The sequence below is a fragment of the Marmota flaviventris genome, chromosome 9, assembly GCF_047511675.1.
Source record: "Marmota flaviventris isolate mMarFla1 chromosome 9, mMarFla1.hap1, whole genome shotgun sequence".
Classification (NCBI taxonomy): domain Eukaryota; kingdom Metazoa; phylum Chordata; class Mammalia; order Rodentia; family Sciuridae; genus Marmota; species Marmota flaviventris.
In genome coordinates this window covers 25,480,215-25,502,171 of record NC_092506.1, presented here as the reverse complement: position 1 = coordinate 25,502,171, position 21,957 = coordinate 25,480,215, and positions in this window count along the sequence as shown.

The window sequence follows — 21,957 nt, the reverse complement described above, 5'->3', positions numbered from 1 at the left end:
ATCAGGAAAATGAGATCAGGGTATTTATTCCTTCTATCCCTGGTAAGCCACCGTGGCTTAGCTGCACTTATTTAATGAAGCTCAAAACTTCTGCTAGGCAGCCTTCTCCATATAAGTACTATCTCTGGGTTCTAGTAACTACCATATCTACTTCTTATTCCAGGCCTAGGGGTGGTAACAATATTGGTTTTCCAGGAAACATCTAAATTTCTCTAAAGCTTGCTAAATTTCTTATATGTGTGGGCCATCTGTTTTCTGACACTAGACAAATTGATTGTTAAGTTAGGTTGTTAGGGTTTTTTTTTTTTTTTTTTTTTTTTTTTTGGTACTAAGGATTCAACCCAAAGGCACTTACCACTGAGCCACATATTTTATAATACATATTTTTTATTTTGAGACAGCGTCTTGCTAACTTTCTTAGGACCTTGCTAAGTTGCTGAGATTGGCTTTGAACTTGTGATCCTCCTGCCTCAGCCATGCCACCTGCTGGGATTACTGACATGAGCCACCATACCTGGTTAAAGTTAGTTTTTATTAGTTTTTATTACTGAAATATTCAAATATTCTACAAAGTGTGTATTTATTTATTTTGTTATTTGTTTGTTTTCAATACTGGGGATTGAACTCAGGGAACTTTAAACACTGAGCAACATCCCTAGCCTTTTTTTTTAATATTTTGCTTTGAGAGAGGGTCTCACTAAATTGCTTAGGGCTGTATTAAGTTGCCGAGGTTGGCTTTAAACTTGCAATCCTCCTGCCTCAGCCTCCTGAGTAGCTGGAATTACAGGTGTACACCACTGCTCTTGAGACATGCATTTATTTTTAAAATCAGAAGACAAGAGGTAATTTTTCAAAACATTTTTTTTAGAAAGTACTTGATGAGCATTTGTAGAAACTTTCAATTTAAGATAGAGACTAGTGATATCTAAGGGAAAGGAAAACATGCATACTGACATTTATATACTGGGCACCGCCTTGGGGATTTTGTATAAATTATCACATTTATGCAAATGTAATTTTTCACTTCCACATTTTATAAATGACATCAGCCAGACTTTGTTATACTTTAAGTGAGTAGAAGTAGCAGTTCAACCCTGAACCACATAGATTGATATAATTAGTTGGTAAATTGTATGCATAGATGAAAGAGGCAATAAATTTACTATATATGAAGTAGGGATCTCTACTTTCCTCAGAGAATTCTTTTTCTTCTGGTTTTAAAATAGTGAAGAATTACTAAGTAGATAATGCATATTTTTTGATACGGTTACCACACTCCCCAGCAATGTATCATGGGAAGCAGTTTAGGGATTCAAATAAGTACAAGAAATTTGTAATCAGAAAATGATAGTATCACCCTCATAGGATCTCTGAAATTGTGAAAATATGTATATAAAGTTCAGCAGAATACCAAGGAAACTGAACTAATATTTCTAATATAATAAATTAATCTGAAATATCATTATTAATAATTGTGCTGTTTTAGTCTTATAATTTCTGCTCATTGTGCCCTGTGGAATTCTGAATCATCAATGTGCACTTTATTTCAAAGGTTATTGGAGATGTGAAAGTATAGGTTAATTGTGGTTCTACAAGTATTTATAAACCAAAAACATATTTTTACATGTGAATCAAGGATAAAAATGGGCAGATATATTTTCATATTTAGATTTCTTCTGAAAAATGTCTACTTAGATCATTTTCCCACTTTTAATTGTATTACTTGTTCCATTTGTTGTTATTATTGTGGTTTTTTTCATTTTTATGATATTCTATATGTTAATCGTTTGTCAGATGAATTGTGACATATATTTTCTTCCATTCTGTAGGTTGTCTCTTTACTCCGTTGATTACTTCCTTTGCCATGCAGAAGCTTTTTAGAGTGCTTTGAAATAACACACTGAACCTTATTATCAGGTACAGTCAATGAATGTTAATCAAAAATAAAATAAAATATTAAAACATCTAAAAAGAATTCGTAGGCACAAAACCATGTTTGTTTAATTCCAACTAAATATCTTGCCTGCAGCATCATAGGTCTGGAAAATGACTTGGAGGTCAGAGCTTGAAAAGATGCCATATCTAAATAGAGAACCTTCAAGTAGAATAATATGCCACTGTCTCAGACATGTTACACATGACTCACTAAATCAATAAGGTAAGACCATGGAGGGTTAAAAAAAAAAAAAAACTCTCTGAGTTAAGTTGTCACATGATAAGTTCTTTCCTAAGGAAGATGCTCAAGGATAATAAAAAATGTTGGTCAAACATATGGGGAAGAGAGAGGATGACTAAAAATCTTGACCAATCCTTAACAGCAGCGTGTAGGACCACATCTAGTTGGCAGCCTTTTACTTGCCACCTCTAGGAACTGTTGCTGTCAGACTTGATTTCATATGTTGGGTGAAATAATTATTTTAGGTTACATCAAGATGAAATTCCACATCCAATACTGGAAAATATGTTACACTGAAGACATCATATGCATTGAAAGTTTTAATAGGTGCATTTTCAATGACGGTAAGCATAGATCAAAGGAAAGAAGGAAGAAAAATAATGACTCCATATTTACTTCCTTGAGTTATATGAACTTTTTAGATTTGGACATGATATCTTCCCATTAGTTGTCTTTGGTCTGAATAAACCCACACCCCAGGTTTGGGGAGGTAAAACTGATAAATATAAATGAGATATATTTGAATGAAGTATACACAATGATATTATATATGTAATTATATTTAAAATAAATGTATATGTGTTGTGTAATGATTATCATAATTGTTAATAAATGTATCTGTAATAATTTACTTTTGCAAATTATCATATAAACACATATTTTTTAACACTTTACATTGACATGGTCACATGTCTTTCATATTGTTTGTTCTCACCAGAGATGTAAGTTAATAACAACTTCCTATTCAGAGGGAAAATCTATCAGAAAAAAAAAAGGAGTTCAATTTACAGTTGTCAATCATTTTCCTGCTCTCAAATACACCTGGATATGCATACACATATCTTGGGGACAAGAATAATAACTAGAATAGTTCATTACTGAGAAGCTGGAAGCATATATATGATCTCTGAAAGGCAGTATGTTTATGTGTACAATACTGTGGATTTGCGTTACTCCAACTCCCCTCTGACTCAAGATGAGAAATTATGATACACAGTAAGATCCTAGGTACTTGTCTTCTGTGTGTTTTGAATTTGCTAGAAATCGTTATCACGATATGTCTGTCCCATTTTGGAATGTTTATAAATGTATCTGTAATAATTTATAATCTGGAAACTTATGATTAGAGTTCTAAAGATGAAATACTAAAAACATATTTATATTGGTGTCCCTAATGGCTCCAAGAGACCATCATTTTCCTCAAGTATTATTTGCTGTTCATTTCTTATTCTTAAAATATTGACTTGAAAATAGAATTGGGTGATTCAGAAGAAAAGAGATGTGATTAGTGACATTGGCTTTAAATTACCAAACCTATATATTATTCATTAAGGAGAAAACAAATCCCAGTTCAAGTTTGAGATTGAGCATATATATGATTTAATATTTTAACCCCTCTTCGACATATTTGCCCCTAAAAAAAAGAAGAAGTTAAAAATGTTGAAGCTGGAAAATAAATGGTTTTGTGGGAGTAAAGTCCCTATTCTGTATTACATGAAATCATGTCTTCACTCTAAACACTATAATAGGTTTTCTGGGTGGAAAAAATGGTTCTGTAAGCATGAGTCCCATCTCAACAGTAGCCATCCACAGATTCTATCTAGGACCATTATGTGCTTTTAACACCTGGTATTACTAAGACACAAAACACATCCCATTAACATCTGTTATTACCAAAGCAGACATCATCAAATGTCACATAGATTCCACTAATATTTGACTCCTTATCTTCCCAAGATATTTGAGAAACAAAGACCAATAGGCCAGAAGTTAGGTATACGATCACAGGATAATTATTTTTGAAGCAGTACAGCAAAGATTAGAGTTCTTTTGAAAACTGAAGGCAATCACTTTATTTAAAAAGATCTCTAAGAATGAAAACTATAATTATAGACCAATATTTAGTATTTATAAATTTCACTAAAAAATAACTAAAACAGCAAATATGAGGTTTAAGAAACAATTCTAGACTTATTTCCACCAGTGTAATCCTTTGTGATTATTAGAGTGGTTATGAAATCTACATAGTAGAGTTAAAAACCAAGGCATTTTTACTCCTCTACTTTGTACCATGAGTCAGAATGATCCTGGGGATGTTCAGTAAATAATTCATGGAACTAGACAAGTGAATTAATCTCTCTCAGTTGCAAACTCAGAATTTACACTGCAAGGAATACATGGATTCTAGGTTACCTTCCAAATGTACTAACCAAATTAAAAAATACCTTTTTGCTCATCCTTACTCAACGCTATTTCTACTGTCCATGAATGCTACAAACAACAACAACAACAAACTTAAAGAAGCATATTAATTACATTTCTGAGTAATACTTTGCATAATATAGGTTTATTAATTCCAAAAATAATTTAAGTTTTTGTTCACTTTAATGCTAAAATTATATAAAATGAGAAGGAAAGTAATTTTTAGTATTAGCGAAACTTGATAGCAATCCTATTCTTCTTAAGTCTGTGGCCTTGGAAGAGAAAAACAGTATATTTGGCCCTTGGTTAGCTCATAGGCAAAGAGTGATATTTGTCTCTTAACCATGTTGTGATGAGAAATGACAATAAAAGCAAAATGCTCCCTTTGAAGCAGGTTCTTCAGAAACAATAATAATATTAAAAACAATAATGACAATGTCTTAGTTTAACTAATCCTCTCAGGGATGTTAATAATAGGATATTATTCATGAGAGATTTATGTACACAGTAGAACTTTGAGAAAAATAGAATTTATTGGAAAAATAGCTTTTAAGAGACCTCAATGATTACCGATGAAGTCAATCATCCTATGAAGTGAGTTAAGGAAACAACAACAACAACAAAGACAGTGAAAACTATGAGATGATATTTCAATTATTTTTTCCCTTTGTTCATGTTGTCAGTAGGATTTTCATTTTGTATTATTAGTTTTGGAATAGATGGTAGTATAACCAAAATTTATAAATTTTTTGCCTGCCTCACAGGAGTTAATGAGTACCAGGCAGAACTGAAGGAGCTATTTTAGGTGGGTTTGGCAGGGGAGCCTGCCTACTGAAGAGAGGGAGAGAAGAATGGTATGTCAGCCTTGGCAGAAACTGTGCACATTGATGCCAAAAGTAACAGGACTTGAGTAAACAGCAGGTCTTGGCTCTGATGTCCAAAGAAATACCCCGTCAAACCTCTAGATTGAACTCGTACAACCTCCATATGGCCACCAAGAAGATAAAATATTCCCACGCGGAAGTTCAGAAAATTCATCCACATACTTAAGCATCCTGTTCAGCAAGTGTCATATGATGAGCAGAGGGTACTGAATAGATCTTTTGGTTAAAATGACCATGCAATTGACTATTGGAAAGAGTGAATCACCCATAGTCTGCAGTTCTTTCTTCAAGTAGGAAAGAAGCCATAAACCTGCCTTTTAAGTGAATGATTTTCACACAGTTGCCCATTATTGATATCAGCAAAAGGACTATAAGAGTTGTTTTTAATATCTAACCAATATAATGGTGGTGATGATAGAGATACTGATATTGATTTTGATGATGGCTACAATAACTGGAAGAATGGACTTTAAATTTTATATCCATAAAGGAGCCTAGATATAATCTAGCAAGTTGAGGAGACATCTAGCCATCTGCTTGAGTGAAAGCCAAGGAAACATGTAAAGGGCGGAGTGAATGGATACTTAGAGAAGTCAGTCAACACAGCAAAAATACCAGCCTTCGAAACTCGTGATAGTGTCCCAGATGAAGAAATAAATCACCTTCATGTGAGAGAAACTGAAGCAGCCTATGGAAACCCAGCTCAGGTACAACAGGGGAATCAGAGGGAGGGAGAAAACATGAATGTCCCACTGTGGGCCCTCAATTGTCTACTGACCCTGACCTAGCTTCCCAGATATGAGTGTCAGTTTCTGGGAATTGTGTCAGAGATGCCAATTATGAGAGTGATTCAAATAAAGAGCAATGTTCAACAGTGGATAAGGTCTTGTATTCTGAAATCAGAGACAACTGGTGCATGATTTACCAGGTGTGCATCAGTGTATAAGATATTTAATTTCCCTAATAGCATAATTAGATTATGGGTGCTAACTTTGTAAAATTTTGAGGTGGATTAAATAAAATAAAGACTACATATGACACTTTCTGATATGTATTATCTATGTTTATTAAAGAGCATTTGGATTTTTTACATGATGAATGTATCCATTTTAGTATCTCTAAATTTAATATCTATGATGTTTGAACAATAGTGTATAATCTGCCTATAACACCTTTCCATCCTTAATTATAACTTGGTTTATTTCTCTGCCTGGATTAGATGTATTTCTTCCTTCATCAAAATTATATTTAAATAATTTCTATTCATAAAAAATAGTGTGAATTCCCCAATGTAGAATATTCATCTTTTAGACACAAGTGTTATCAGAAGCAATCTCCCTAACCAATGTATTAGAAGATATCAGTATACCACTGATAACCTTGATATTTTCTGACACATAATAGGGTGACCTTGGGATTGAGGAGTCCTGAGCCTAGCACCAGGTGAGATATCTTTTATTCATAATCTCTAATACCTGAGAAAAACTGAAAAGGTGTGCTATTGTGGCACAGACAGGCTAATACAATTATCACCTGTATATTCAGATGCTGTATCACCTAGATACAAATTTAGATCTGTTTGTCTTAGTCTATGTTTCCCCAAGACACCACGTTGACTCACAGCACAGAGTTACTCTGCTGTTTCAAAATTTTCCCTTTTTCCCTGTACACATACTGTTTCTGCTTCCTGGTGGTTCCTAACTTGGCAAACTTCTGCTTCTGTCAAGATATATAAAAACATTACCTCCATGAAGTCTCTCCACAAACCCCAGGACAGAACTAATTGCTTCTTCAATTTCAAAGTACCTTTTCTTAAGCGTATATTAAGGGATCTAACACAGTGTTCATGGCTGTATTCCCAGTACCTGGAACAATGCCTAGCATATAGCACATCGTCAATAAATATTGGTTGAATAAATGAATTGCATTTTAATGATTTATACATAGCCTTTCTGTCTTTCTAGACACTCTGCTCCTTAAAAACAGTGTATAACTAATTTGCTGAAAATGCTGAATGGGATAATGTGAAATACTGAAAGATTTTTTTTTTTTTTTTTTTTTTTTTTTTTTTTTTTACCATCTAGTCCCATTCTCAGATATGAAAAATCCCAAAGCAATCCTATACCAAAGCTTTGATCTTCTGGTCAGTTCAAACTTCTGTCCTCCCCAGTTATAATTCTTTGCAGGACCCAGACCCCCCAAATTAAAAGAGACAAATAAACACCTTGTGTGTGTATGTGTGTGTGTGTGTGTGATGTGCCTACTCTCTTCCTAGATTCACCATTTTTATGACTGCTTATGGTTTGCATATGAGTGAATGTGTCCCACAAGAGTTCATGTGTTAAAATCAAATTCTCATTGTGAGGTGACTATGGTGTTTCAAAGTGGGACCTATTGAGGTTTGATTAGGATAAAGTCATCAGGATGGAACCCCACAATTGAATCTTGATAGCTTTATGAGAATAGGGTGAGACCCCAGAGGAGACATATATGCAAGGTTTGATTCCTGTCTCTTGCCATGTGATGCCCTGCACTGCCCTGGAATTTTGGCAGCATAAAGGCCATCACCAAATGCATTCCCTCAACCCTGTACCTGTAGAGACAGGAACCAAAATAAACTCTTTTCTTTATAACTTACCTGGTCTGAAATATTGTACTATTAGCAACAGAAATTAGACTATAGATATAGCTTTATTTATTTCCCTTCAAATGTTGGGTTCACTGGGGAGTAAGGCCTAAAGAGATTAAAATACCTTATTTCATTGGTGCCCTTGTGATGTGAATTTAATGCTCTCATTAGATTATGCTCTCAGAATACCCCTCCTGGCCCTTTTGAGATGTATATGCAGATATCCTTCAGAAACATTCCATTGTGTGGGACACTCTCTATCCAACCCTGTATCAACTCACTTTTCAGAGATTGTCTGGCTGCAAACCATAGCCTTTTCCAAAAAAATGGAGAAAGACATCCAAGGCTTCTAACCACTCTTTCCAAGAAGTTGTCACCATTAATCCTCTTCCTTGTCTGTTCTTATAATGAAGAGGAGTGACATTATCTATTATTTTTCTTGTCAAAATTTGAAGATGGAAAACCTCCCCTTGAGCATCTTATATTAACTTTTCTCCTATTTACTTTTTAACCTTTGCCATCTGGCATGATGTAAAAATATAAGTATTATATGAATAATTAATAAATGTATAGATAAATGGACAGATGAATGGCTGAATGAAAGAATATTACCTTTATAAGTTTGAAGAAATATGAACATCCTGTACATTAACGCTGCTGGTGAGAGTCACAAGATGGTGAAGAGGGTAGTGGAGGTAAGGTTGATGGCAGGGAGAAGACTCCTGATAGGGAGAGTTGCAATTACCCATTCTCAGTTCCATAAGATTTGCTTTTGGATAAACAGGTTGTGCCAAAAGTCTACTCTTCTAGTTAACAGAAGCCCAAAAGACAAGGCTCAGATATCAGTCGAATAATTTTGAATCTATACATGCAATTTGTTGAAAATGGTGCTTGAAATAAGTTTTAATAATCTTCTTTCTTGAGAGTTAATTCCTTTTTTCTGTACTTTGTAGGTTTTGTTTTTGTTTGGTGCTGGGAATTGAACTTCACACAGGCTAGGCAAGCACTTTATGACTGAACCATCTAACCCTCGCAGGCCAGTCCTGCTCATGAGATTCATAATTGAGTGAATTCAAGACTAGGTTTCAGATTGAACTTAAATAAATGGTAATTATTTAGGAGGAAGAAAGAAGTTGATTTTTTTTTTTTTTTTGACATCAGGATGTTTTAACTACATTATGTGTTGAAATAACTCTTAGAGGGAAGAGTTTATAATTACATACTCTTTCATTTGTAAATTCTTCATTGAACTGACTAGAATATAGTTTTCTCAAATTTCCTTTTTTTTTTGGACAGAAGCAATAACAAAATTCAGCACTTTTCTGGATTGCTCTGAAACAACAGTAATCCTAAAATCACTTTAAAACATTAATGTTTTGTGTTTAAAACATGAACCAAAATTTTACATTAGAATTGCATACTTCTTTGTTTGTTTAATTTTCTTTACACAGATCAGGCCATCTTTGTGTTTGAGTTCTCAATAGTGGAAAAGAAGGTGTTTTTTTTTTTCCTCCTTTGTACTTTCACCTCTTCCTTTATTTTCTAAACAATTGATACTATGACATCAAATCTGGGTACTGGGAGGAGGTGGAAGAAAGAAGAAATACAGGTAAGGAGATAGGTCATTTATTTATTGGGTTGGTAACTACTGGTTCTTTGTAAGTCAGATGATCAAGGCTAGTGATCTTGAGTGGATTCGCTTATGGTCTTTGACATAGTTTTTCATTTTAGAAAACTACATTGAAATTCTACACACAGATATTTGGCATTTTCACTTTTGTTTTATCTTGGAGTTTTTCTACAACTTTATTTTTAACATGAGGTTATATATTGAATATATAATGTTTAACTTCAGACTTCCTTTAAACTGTTAGGTCTTAAGCGATATGTAAGTAAAAATGTTCCATGTTTAGATAAGGTAGCCATACATACATTTCTTTCTTTCTCTGTTTTTACTTGCATTTAGTAGCTCTTACCTTAAGAAAAACTGAGCTTAAGAGTGCTGGTTAATTCAGTTAATTCAAGTTAATTCAACTTGTAATTGAGATGAAGTGGGAGGCACTGCATGCTCTGACTCATATATTTCTCTTTGTAGGTTATTTCTTTCATTTTCCAGTTTCTTTGAGAATTCAAGTGCTAGCAGACCGTAAGCAGCTGTGTGGCTTTTCAGATGAGCAAAAAATCTTGAAACTACTGAATGAAAATTTGTCTTTTTACTCTTCTTCATATGGTTTCAGCAAACTGAATTATCCTATTCATTACATGAAAATTCCCTCTGATCAGCGAAATAGCTACTAATGAATAAAACTGTAAACAATTAGAAAAATCAAGTTGCTGAAGATCCAAACTATTTATCTCCTTCAACAGCCAATGGTAATATGGCCAAATGAAACAGTGTTTGCTTTCTTCCACCATCTTAAGGTTTAGTTTAAAAATTGTCATCAAATTTTCATCTTTTTAATTCTTGAGGAAAATAACATTAACATTGTATGAAAAAATAGAGGCAAGAATAGCCATAATGCTAGAAAACAATTTGATAAATTTACCTTTCCTAGATATAAAATACCTCATAATATCCTAATAATTAAGAACTTTGACATGAGATAAATGGATATTTGAAGGGCCAAAAAACAATTAATAGCTAGCGTTCTAGCTATTAATTTGGGGAAATACACAGATACTTTGCACATATGGGTGAATCTACATAAATACAGATTTAAAATGCTTTGCTTAACAATAAATTCTATTTAAAATCAAGACATAAATAAATCTGAAAAACAAAATAATAAAATATATGAAAATAGCATATGAAAAAATAGGAATAAAGATTAACTTATAGGTGTGACAAAAAACATAAAAATAAGTGTACATTAAACATTTTAAATTTCTCAACATCAAAAACTATATAAAGACGACAATAACTGAGAAACATGCATAATACATGACTGAACATGACATCTATTTTAGGTTAACAGAAGGAAAGCATACTAATCAAGAAGAAAGTTCTAGAAACCCAACAGGAAATCAGGCAATGTCTATGAAAAGACAGTTTACTATGTATAAAATTCAAATATATCTAACTATATAAAATTATGGTCAACCTCAGACTGATTTAGAGCAAATTAAAACAATGAGATTTTTAAAAGCCTCTGAGATGGGCAAATAAAGACTAATTAATATATTCAGTGTCAGTAAAAATATGGGATAGATACTCTAATGCCCTATGAACAGATATGTTGGAAGTATATTTTTAAGAATGAATATGGGAGCCTACCAAAATTGTAAATATCAATTACCTTTATCTCACCTTTTACCACTTTGGTTAATTTAACAAATCACTTATAGAAACTTAATGTACATCTAAAAATGTTTACTTTCATATTGGCAACATCTTTACTGGGGGAAAAACATAAATGTTCATCAATGAAGCAGTGGATTTGACCACTTATATCCCACCAATGTAGTGCTCTTAAGCAACATGGAACACTGTTGAATAACAAGCAACCAAAGCATGTGACAAAACGATAGGTATACAATGGTCCCAACTGAGTAAAATGTTTAAATAACAAGGTAAGACCAAAAGACTAGCAGTATCCTACTAACAGTGACTTGCTGTGGAGATGGAATTGTAGGCAATAAAGGGAAAGTAGATTAATTCTATTATTTGCATTTTAGTAGTTTAATTGTTTTTGCAATGAGAATATGTTGCTATTATAATAAAATCATATAAAATAAAAGGGAGGTAGACAGAAGACTGGGCAAAAATAATGCCCAGACTAAATAGAACATAGCATTTATAGTATTGTTTTATACAATGCTATATAAAGTGAAATTTTAGAAGTCTTGCCAAAAAGCTTAGCATGAGAAGAAGCAAGTGTCCAGTAAGTAGTTAGCTCAGGTCCTCACCAGGCCAGGATGAAAAAATACCTTCTCATCTCTATTCAAACAGGATTAGTTTTAGGAAATGAATTCCTCCTCCTCCTCCTCTTTCTCCTCCTCCTCTTCCTCCTCCTCTTCCTCCTCCTCCTCCTCCTCCTTCTTCTTCTTTTTTAAAATCAATCTGAGAATGTCAGGTCCTACTGAAGAAATTTACCCTAATTTTGACACAGGGAGATCAGAATGTGAATACTTACAGGAGCTAATTGTTATGCTTTGTGACATATTTTAACAACTACTTGTTCCATTATTTATCTTCCAAGGCTGCTAGGGAAATTATGTGAAAAAATAAATGTGAAAATATTGTCAAAGTGTACATTCAGGGTAATTATTATTGTTCAACTATGTTGGCTTAAGGCACAAAAACATCACCATATGTAATAACTATGAGTTTTAAAAATTGTAGCTATTAAATTGAAATAAGAAATACAGTTTGGGGCCTATCAAACTGACAAAGCATAAAAACATTTTTGATAAATTCAGTGTTGTGGAGGAGTAAAATTGGTTGTCTCTCTTGAAGGCAACTTGAAAATATATGTTAACATGTTTTAAAATAAGCAGATCCATTGAATCAGTAATTCCCTTTCTAAGAATACATCTCAAGGAAATAATGTATAACTATTTCATCCCAGCATAATTATAAGATTGAAAATTAGAAATGATATAATAGCCAACAACAGGAGACTGGTTAAATAATTATGGTGTTCCATGTAGTCATTAAAGTAATTCTGTAGGAAATCAGAAATTGTACATAAAATATTATTGAATAAAAATGATTAAACAATGTACTTTCAGTATGATTCAATTTTGTTTATTTTTTTTCTTATTTAGGCATGATAAATGGTTTAGGAGGAAATTTAATAAGTTGTTAGCAGTATATTTAAGTGGTATGATCATGGGTGCATTTTGTCTTCTGCATGATTCTCTTGCTTTTCCAAATTTATTTTTCAGATGAAGGAAAAGGTACATATTATTAAATATTAAAAAAAATATCTGTTTTCTTCAGAAAGGAGCAGTGAGAGCAAGTACCATTTTCACCTGTGGTAGGGCAATACAGTACGTGATATTTTAATGACTTCCTTCTTTGGTGCAATTCACAGAGCCTGGTAATATTGGGCTTAAATGAAATACAATTTTAAGATCTTTTCTCATTTTTCATGGAAATTTTATTTGAAAAATGGAGACATTCTTGAAAGAACAAGAAATTGTCATACTTCATGTTACTTACAAAGCTGAATAAACCACTATTCTATTATAAACTGTGGAATATGGAACCATAAAGTTATGTAGCTTAAATTTGTTGATTAAGTAAAAATAGAGCCACAAGGTATTCATTGGCATGTTACTATTGGCTGCCCAGAATGTTAATCAGGTTCTTGTACTTGGTGGTGAAGGGAGACAGTATACAGGCAGTGGAAGTAAACCTAACCATACCGAGTGCTCATCACACACAATGGTGCTTCTGACACAACATGCATTTGGTGAGGTATTATGCGTATGCTATTTTCTGCAACACTTGCAGCATTTTTTTCATTCCAGTTGTTTATTGGAATCCTCTGAGGGGCCTTATTTTGAAATTTAAACAGCTGAGACCATGCCTTACCACAGATACAGGAATAGAAACTATGTGGCATAGGACCTTACAATGCATACTATATTTTAAAAGAAAGTCTCAAGTAGTTCTGAACTTCTGGCCAAACATCTATATGAAGAGAGTTAATGCTTCCACCTTACACAATATAAGGATACATAATGTGATGAGATAGGTATAGTTACTTGTCCACATTCCCAACGCTGGTAAAGAGGGGTCTGGTTGACTACTAAGTAAACACACATGTATGGACACAACAAATAAATTATGTATAATAAGGACTCTTCAACTCAATATTAGCATGGGAGAATATATTTCCATGCTTTAGTAAATGCAATAACATTCATGTAAATTAGTCATGATTTCAAAGATGAATAGATTGAGATTCAGCGAGTTTAAGACAATTACCCAAAGCCAAATAAAATTAAAATTAGGACAAAAGTAACCATAGGGTTTCCTTCATCTTGATATGAACTCTCTTTATGAACAGCAAAATCATGCTTATACTTTTTAACATGTAAAAGGAGGCTCCAGAAAAACCTAAACAGAGACTCACAGTGGAAGTGCCTGGAACTTGGTTAGCTGGGGACCCATCTAGGTGGCTGAGTTGATACATATGGCAAAACCATTAAGGAACTTTGGAGAGATAGTTTCACCAGGGTATTCAATATATATTCTGGAAAGAAAGTGGGAAATACAGAGAACAATACTGTAACACAGCTCAGAATGACCCTTAAATAATAAGCACAAGATAAGCAAAAGAAAGAAAGGTCTAAAAATTCCAGGGAAATTAATGAAATGAGAACTTGCTGGGTTAACTTGCTGTTTTCCTGGCACCAGATATTCCTATGAAAGCATTCTTAAAGTAAGAAGTGGCTTCAGGGCAAAGATAAAATCCAGGATGGAGGGGTAAAAACCTCTACTAAAGTCTTATAAATATCTTAAGAATGTGCCTCTTAGTCAGTATCTCTTAAATAATAAAGATTCTAAGAACTCTAAGGGCATTTTAACATAGTTACCTCACATAGGACAGAAAGCACAGCATGTTTTGTCTAAGAGAGAAGCACAATTTGATTCACAGAAAGCCCAGAAAGGTTGTAAAGAAATTATATCACTACATACTCAATGTGACAGAAATATTACAAAATGAAAAGAGGTCTAGGTCACCCAAGTTACTATGGTTGACAAGTGAGCTGTAAAAACTACTCAGTTACAAATGTATAGCCATGCCTTTTATAGAAAGAGAAAGATGGCTCAGAAGCAGAAACCAAGAGCTCAATGAGTAGAGCCAGGAGCTGCACAAGATTATTCACAGGAAGCATGACCCTAATCAAGATACAGAAACTGTTCTGAAGTAGAGATTGATAAATGCTTCCAGTTTGCACTTAAAACAGGAATTACTTCCTGTTTCTACACGGAACACAACATGAAACAAATCTGGTGAGTACTGAAATCAGAACGATACTTGCTTACCATCTCATATTAATTTGATAACAAAGAATACTAAGCAAAGCAATCTTGGATAAGCAGAATCTTCCCTAAAGACCAGAAAGTAATGCACAAGCAGAGTTTATATGACAGGTACATCAAAGAAGCAATATGGGCAAGAAATAGTCTTCACTTGCATGTAGACAATGAAAAAAACACCCTGGAGACCCAAGAAATATCACAGGAAGGGGGTATACTTTGAGGAGAACTACAGGCTTACTATACATAATTTTGGCATTAAAAGAATAAAATTTAATATTTTGTATTAAATTGACATTATTGAATAATTAATATTTGATACTTCATGTTAATAAAGTAAACAAGTAGAATTTTGAAATGGATAGCTTCTTTTCATTCCTTTGTATATACTAGTGCAGATTGAATACTGAGTTTCCAGAAAAAAGGAAAATTACTATAGGATCATGACAACTTTTTCTACATCGTGGATAGCAAAAATTCAATCCTGAGAAATCTACCTGATCTATGAATTCTACACTTTAAAATTATGTTTTCTGTTTTGATTATTTATTGCAACAACATGCAATAAATAAATTTGATTATTTATAAGCAACAACATGTAGCAGCTTTAAGCAATATCCACTGTATTATATTTCACAGTTGTGTGGATTGCTTTTGCATACCTAGCCAGTTCTTTCTCTAAACTAACTTGGGGCATCTTATGGAGATAAAATCAAGTGGTGGGTGAGAACAAAATCAGCCAGAGGTTTGCAGGAGACAATGGGAGAGTCAGGTCTCTCTTTTTCCCCATGTACTCTCAGGGCCTCTCCCTTCCACATGGATCATGAATTCTTTGCCATTCCTGTGGAAAACCTATTGCTGTGTAATAAGCAACAACATTTAGAAGCTTGAAGCAATATCCATTGTATTGTATCTCACAGTTGTATGGATTGCTTTTGACATGGCATCTCAGGATTCCCAAAAAGCACTAAAGTGAAAGCAACTTGGCAAACTCAAGGATTAACCCCAGCTCTGGTGCAGTGTCACTTCTGCCTCATTCAATTGATAAAACAATCATGGTGCTAACTAAGGTCATGAATCCAGAATACAGGGTGGATTGAGAGTCAACTTAGAAGAAGATGAATTCCCACAATATAGTAGATATTCTATTTCAGGCAGACTGGTAGCATCTGATAATAATAAAACTCCCATAGATATGCTGCCTTGCAGGAAGCCTACAAACTAGTGAAAGAGATAAACATTTAAACAAGAAAAGATAACAACTGCTCCAAAGTAGTACCTTTTAAAACTTGTTCCTAGCTAAGAAGCTCAGAGAAAGCTTCCTGAGGAAGGTGAGTTTGAGGCTGATCTGAAGAATGAATATTAATATGAATATTAATAATCCATATGAGACAGGGAATGGGAGAAGTATTGCAGCAAGAAGGCAATAGCACAAATATAAGCCACAGCAAATACCAGGACATAGCAAAGATGGTGAGGCTTTATCTGAGAAGTGAGAGCAAGGGAGCAGGCTACAGGCATGGATAGTAAATAGGAGTCTTGCTTTGTCTTCATCTTAGAGTACTGTGAAGCTTTCAAATGGAGAAAGTGACAGGGTCGGACTTGTATTTGCATGTAGCTGAAGGGTAGAGTGGATTAGAGGGAATGCATCAGAGTTTATTCTACCTCTTCCAAGAGATGTGAGCTTCCTCCTCTGTCTCCTACATCTTAGGTTTGCCGGATTTGTGATGGACAGGCTTTCACAGAATTGCTCTCATTTCTTTTCTAATCAATTTTATGGCTTTCATTGCTTTTTCTTACTCAGATAAAAGCTGTACTGGATCCAAAAGAAATCACAAAAAGAGTGATTGAAACCAATCAAATGAAATAAGGAATATCTTAAAAGGCAGGCAAGACAAGAAACCAACTTGCTTCACTTTGAACTCAATTCTGGCAGAAAGACTTCACCCTCACTATGAATTCCCATGGAATTGCCAATAAGGCAAAATTGATGTCTTAATTTTCCTTTTCTATAGTTTCTTGAAACTCCAACTCTAAACATTCCTATCAATTTATCTATTCATCCAAATTGAAGTGTGAATTGAGGCCAAGGTTGACACAGACCTACGTTCTAACTCTCATTTTGCTGGATGACCAGACATTAGCTAACAGACTTCTCTGAACTTCAATCGTTTAATTTAATAAAAAAAAAAATAAAGAGGTTTAGAGCACACATTTAGAGTGTTGCAATAAGTCAATGGAATAAAGCATGAAAAAATTTAGTCCAATGCAGTACACCCTAGTGGTTAAAAGAGATAATTTACAGCTAAATCAATCTTGGTTCTATTCCCAGCTCTGCCATTTATTGGATATGGACTTGAGCAAGTTTTTTGCAATGCTGATGCATCAATTTTTTTTCTTATTTATAAAGTGCATATAAACATATAACTTTCTAGTGTTTTATGATAATTATTTGACAAAAGCTATACATAGTACTTATTACAGTATCTGGCATACATCCAATGTTTAATAGCTGGTATCTGATATTATTATCAAAATTATTGGCATCCTATAAATTTATATTAATACTTCTTTTGTCCTTCACCATGACTTTTTCATATATTGCCATCTTCTTACACTTGTTATCCACCTCCCTTATGTATTCTGTAGTTTCCCTCTGTTATACCACACACACACACACACACACACACACACACACACACACACAACCTCCCTCTCTACCTTTGTCCCTTTCTCTCTTTCAAAATATGGACAACAAACACAGGGAAATAACATAAATTATCCAATCACCTAAGCATTCACAGAGTTAACTTTTGGTAATTTTTTGAGATAGAAAAAGAAATCACAATTTACAAAATTATCAAACTGATTCAGGTCTTTCATATAAGGCTAGAGTTTTATAAATTCCCCTAATTCATCTGTTATCAGTATACAAATAAATATTAGTAGTAAAACATCCCACCCTCTCATCCTTAGATAGACTGCTGAATATCCATCAGCCTTGAAAGGAAATTGATATCAATTTTCATGGAGTTGGTAATATATTTGAATTTACTCAAGGTTAGGCTAGTATTATTTGAAAATATTCTAAAAACCAAAACAAAAAAATCTTTCATTTTTACAAGCTATTTTGGTTTAAAGTAAAAGTCCTGCATTGAACAAAACTGTTATGTAAAATTTAACTAACATGTAAGAATAAATCATGTTTTACTTCTCCTTTCTCTATAGTGGGACCAGAAGAGACATTTGACAACACTAAGCACATTTTTTCTATGAAAAAAATAGGGGTTCTGATATTCAGTTGATAAAAGGAAACCCTCAGAGGTCTTTGATTTACTATAAAAATTGGTAGAAACCATAAGGAATTGATCAAAATATATGAAATGCCTAATCATGATATAATGGCTATTTTTTCAATATGTGAATGGTAACAATATTTTCTGTCCTTACTGTGAAAACCTGTTCCAGTTTTGAAATGACACAATGTTCATGAGTACACATTACCTGTTTCTGTCCTAAGAAATATGCTAATATGACTAAGGTCTGAGATGGTATTTTTCTTCACAAAATAAGCTTTTTCTTTCTACTTTTAAGAATATAGTTCTAATTTTGCTTAATTCTGTTATATTTGTACTAGATAGTAAGGCATGCTAGGTTAAAAAAACAAAATTATTTATATATTATAATTTTCAGAAATAAAATAGCTCACATTTTATGCACCATTTATAAATACAGTAGTTTCCAACAATTATTTGAAAACAGCTGTTCTTTGGTTTCTCTTATATATTGTTACTCACATTTGGAATGAATCTATTAGACCTTATGCAGTACTGCATTTAAGAAAAGGCCTTGAATATTTGTGATATCTAAATAATGGAATTTTATGATTAGGTGCAATGTGAAATTTATGTAACTTTGTTCATATTATTAAAATTTCTCTTACTTATGATGATGTATATGAAATTATACCTCATTAACTCAGATCCTCTTCATTCAGAATGTGTGATAATTAAAGGGAAAAGATGTTTAAGATTATATTCATGGGTACCTATGAAGCAATTCTTCTACTGAAAGATATGGGGGAAGGTTTTCTTTCAATAAAAAAAGTTGAGAAACCAGATTATTTCTTGTAATAGAGTACCATTTACTTGAATTATGATATTAATTAGTAATATTGGCTGCTGTCACTGTGAATGAAAATGATCCATGTGGTTTATATTTAGCCCTATAAGGTAGGGACAATTGATTTTAGTTTAGAAATTAAGACATTCTTAGAATTTCCACCAATTCTAAGGAATAAGGATTTGTACATTTATTCAGGACTTATATATTCATAAAGGATTAATACTAATTTCAGGAAGGATTCTCATTTCAGATCATTTTAGCATGCCTTATTGTCAAACCATATCATCCAAGTCTCCATTTAAGAACAACATTGGTAAGCTAACTAAATTCAGAATTGTTAGTAGGACAATGAGTGTGTCTGCTTGGTATTGTTGGAGCATTTAAAAATAGCTTATACATATGATTAGTTTATATCCACTCTTTGCCTCTCCTAATAAGTTCTAAAAGAAGGAGATGGTAGCATTCTTGTAACTAATATAGAATGAGTTTAAAGGAAAGTAGGCACATGGCTGGAGAATATTCCCTTTTTGCTTCTTTCTGCATAATTTTGCATGAAATAAAAAAAGTCCCATGGAAGAAACGAAACAGAGGTTTCAGATAAGGATACAAGCCATCTCTGAGAATCCAGCCTGATTTCCCTTCTGCATAAAATTACCTCTGAAATAAGACTAAAAATAAATTCTTAGTGTAAAAGAACGGTTGGATTTTGCATAGGACCCTTTAGCCACATTTTAATTACCCCTCAACTCTGTATGAAGTGTATCTTGTTTCTATATCACAGGGGGATTTGGTAAAATGTGTCAAGCAGGTACTCTGCAGGACATTTTGAAAGCCCATACTGTACAAAGCATTTCACAGAGCAGGGAATTGCCCCTTAAGTAGGACAGAATGAAAGGCTGGCTAATTGCTGCACATCACCAACCAACCAGTATGAAACGCAGCTGCTCAGCCATCAGTTCCTGTTTGCTCTGTCTTTTGCTTCACTATGAGCAAGATTAACATTTCCCAAATTTAATCAAATAATGTTATTATATTTGGACCAACAGGAATGACTATTTCAAAAGCACAGTCTTTCCATGGACATGTATAATTGATTGGCAGAAAATACAATATGCTAATGTATACATGAAATACAAAATGAGAGCATAACACAATAATGTTCATTCAGTGGTCAAACAGAAAAGGCAGATGATGTCAACTTCGTAACGTGTGGCGAAAGAAATACGAAAGAAGAGAAACAGAAATTTTCACAAAATTGATTTTAAATCTGGGTCAGCAGACATGGGTAAGTTCCTCTCCAATTTTTTTCTGTACCTGGATGTTTTATGGATAAATCTTACCTCCTAGAATATCCAATCAAACACACTGACTTAGGCCTCTGACAGTCCATCTATCTTTATACATGGGCTGTACCTACAAGGGAAGCCTGATAAAATAGAAATACCTGGGACTAGAAAATCAGAGTGATCTGAGGTTAAATCCTGGATAAGGCTTTCATTGACCTATGACACCTAGGTTTTTACGTCACTAAAATTTAATGCACTTTCCCTGAAGACACAATGACTGTATATTCTCTAAGTATATGGATCATTGATTGGTATTTTTGGAATATTTGTTGATATTGGTATAATTCATTGTTCAAAACCAAAAGATTCAAGTTAAATTCATTGCTTATAGAAATGCACATATGCATAAGGAGGAGAAACAAAAATAAGTCAATAAACATTAACAAAATTTGTAACCATTTGTGGAGTGTAGAAGAAATCATTTTTACCCTATTGGAGAATAATGAAACTTTGGTTCACAAGGAGCTAATGGGGGAATCAATGTCCAAAACTAATTATACTAGCTTTAATAAAAATATAGCTCAGTAAGGAAAAATTGACAACATATCTGCATAGCTTGCACTTCAGTTATAATTTAATTTTGAGAGAAGGATCCATGAGACATGAAGCATTGTAATGTCATAGTGAATATGATGAGTCATTTAATAATTATTAATGAAGAGCAAGTGATAAAGTAGAGTCAGTATGAAGGCTGGGTATAGAGCAATCAGCTCTTTTGAATATTCTAATGCTAGGAATATTTGCTATTCGTATGTATTCACTCATGCAATATATTCATTTGTCTTTTCATTCATCAATTCATATTGAGCTTTTGAGATGAATACTGAGCTTGGTACACCAGCAATAAAAGGATGTTTATGCTCCTGTACCTCATGAAATAGTCAAAGAAATAGAAAATGTAAAATAGAAGAAAGAGAAAATAAAGAAGTAAACAGATACATGAATGAGACATTTTTGCACTGTGGTTCACTATGGTCCTCCCATTATGGTATAAATTTATAGAAAATTTATAGTATCGTAGGCTAGTGAGTAATTGGGGCAGACCACTGGGGTAGGAGTAAGCAAGAAAGGCCTCATCTGAAAAGATGTATTCATACTGATACCTGAAGGATACAAAAATCAAGTTATGTGAAATTATAGATATAAAGAGTCCAGCCAGATACAAGAGGAATGGTCACAATATGCAAGTTAAAAAACCGCAGAGACCAGAATGGCTGGAGATTAGTAAGTAAGATGGAGAAAGTGGAGTTTAATTTGGATGGATGAGCAACTCCTTCATATGCTTTTGACTATCTTGTGAAAAACATGAGCGGCACAGAGAATAGGGCTGAAAACAAGGAGGTCAGTAAGGAATCTATTGATGTTTTACATAGCAATGACAGGGACTTGAACTATAGTAGTAAAAGTGGAGATGCTTTTTAGTGTAGAACAAAATTGTACTTTATAAAAAATATAGAGTATTTAGTGCCTTTGATTTTAAGTTGAATAAATCAAACTGCCTTTGATTTTAAATTGAATAATTTTAAAGAAAATATTGTATTAGCTTAAGTATCAGTGACCAGTGGAGTAACAGAATGAAAGAACAAGAATGAATCAAGTAG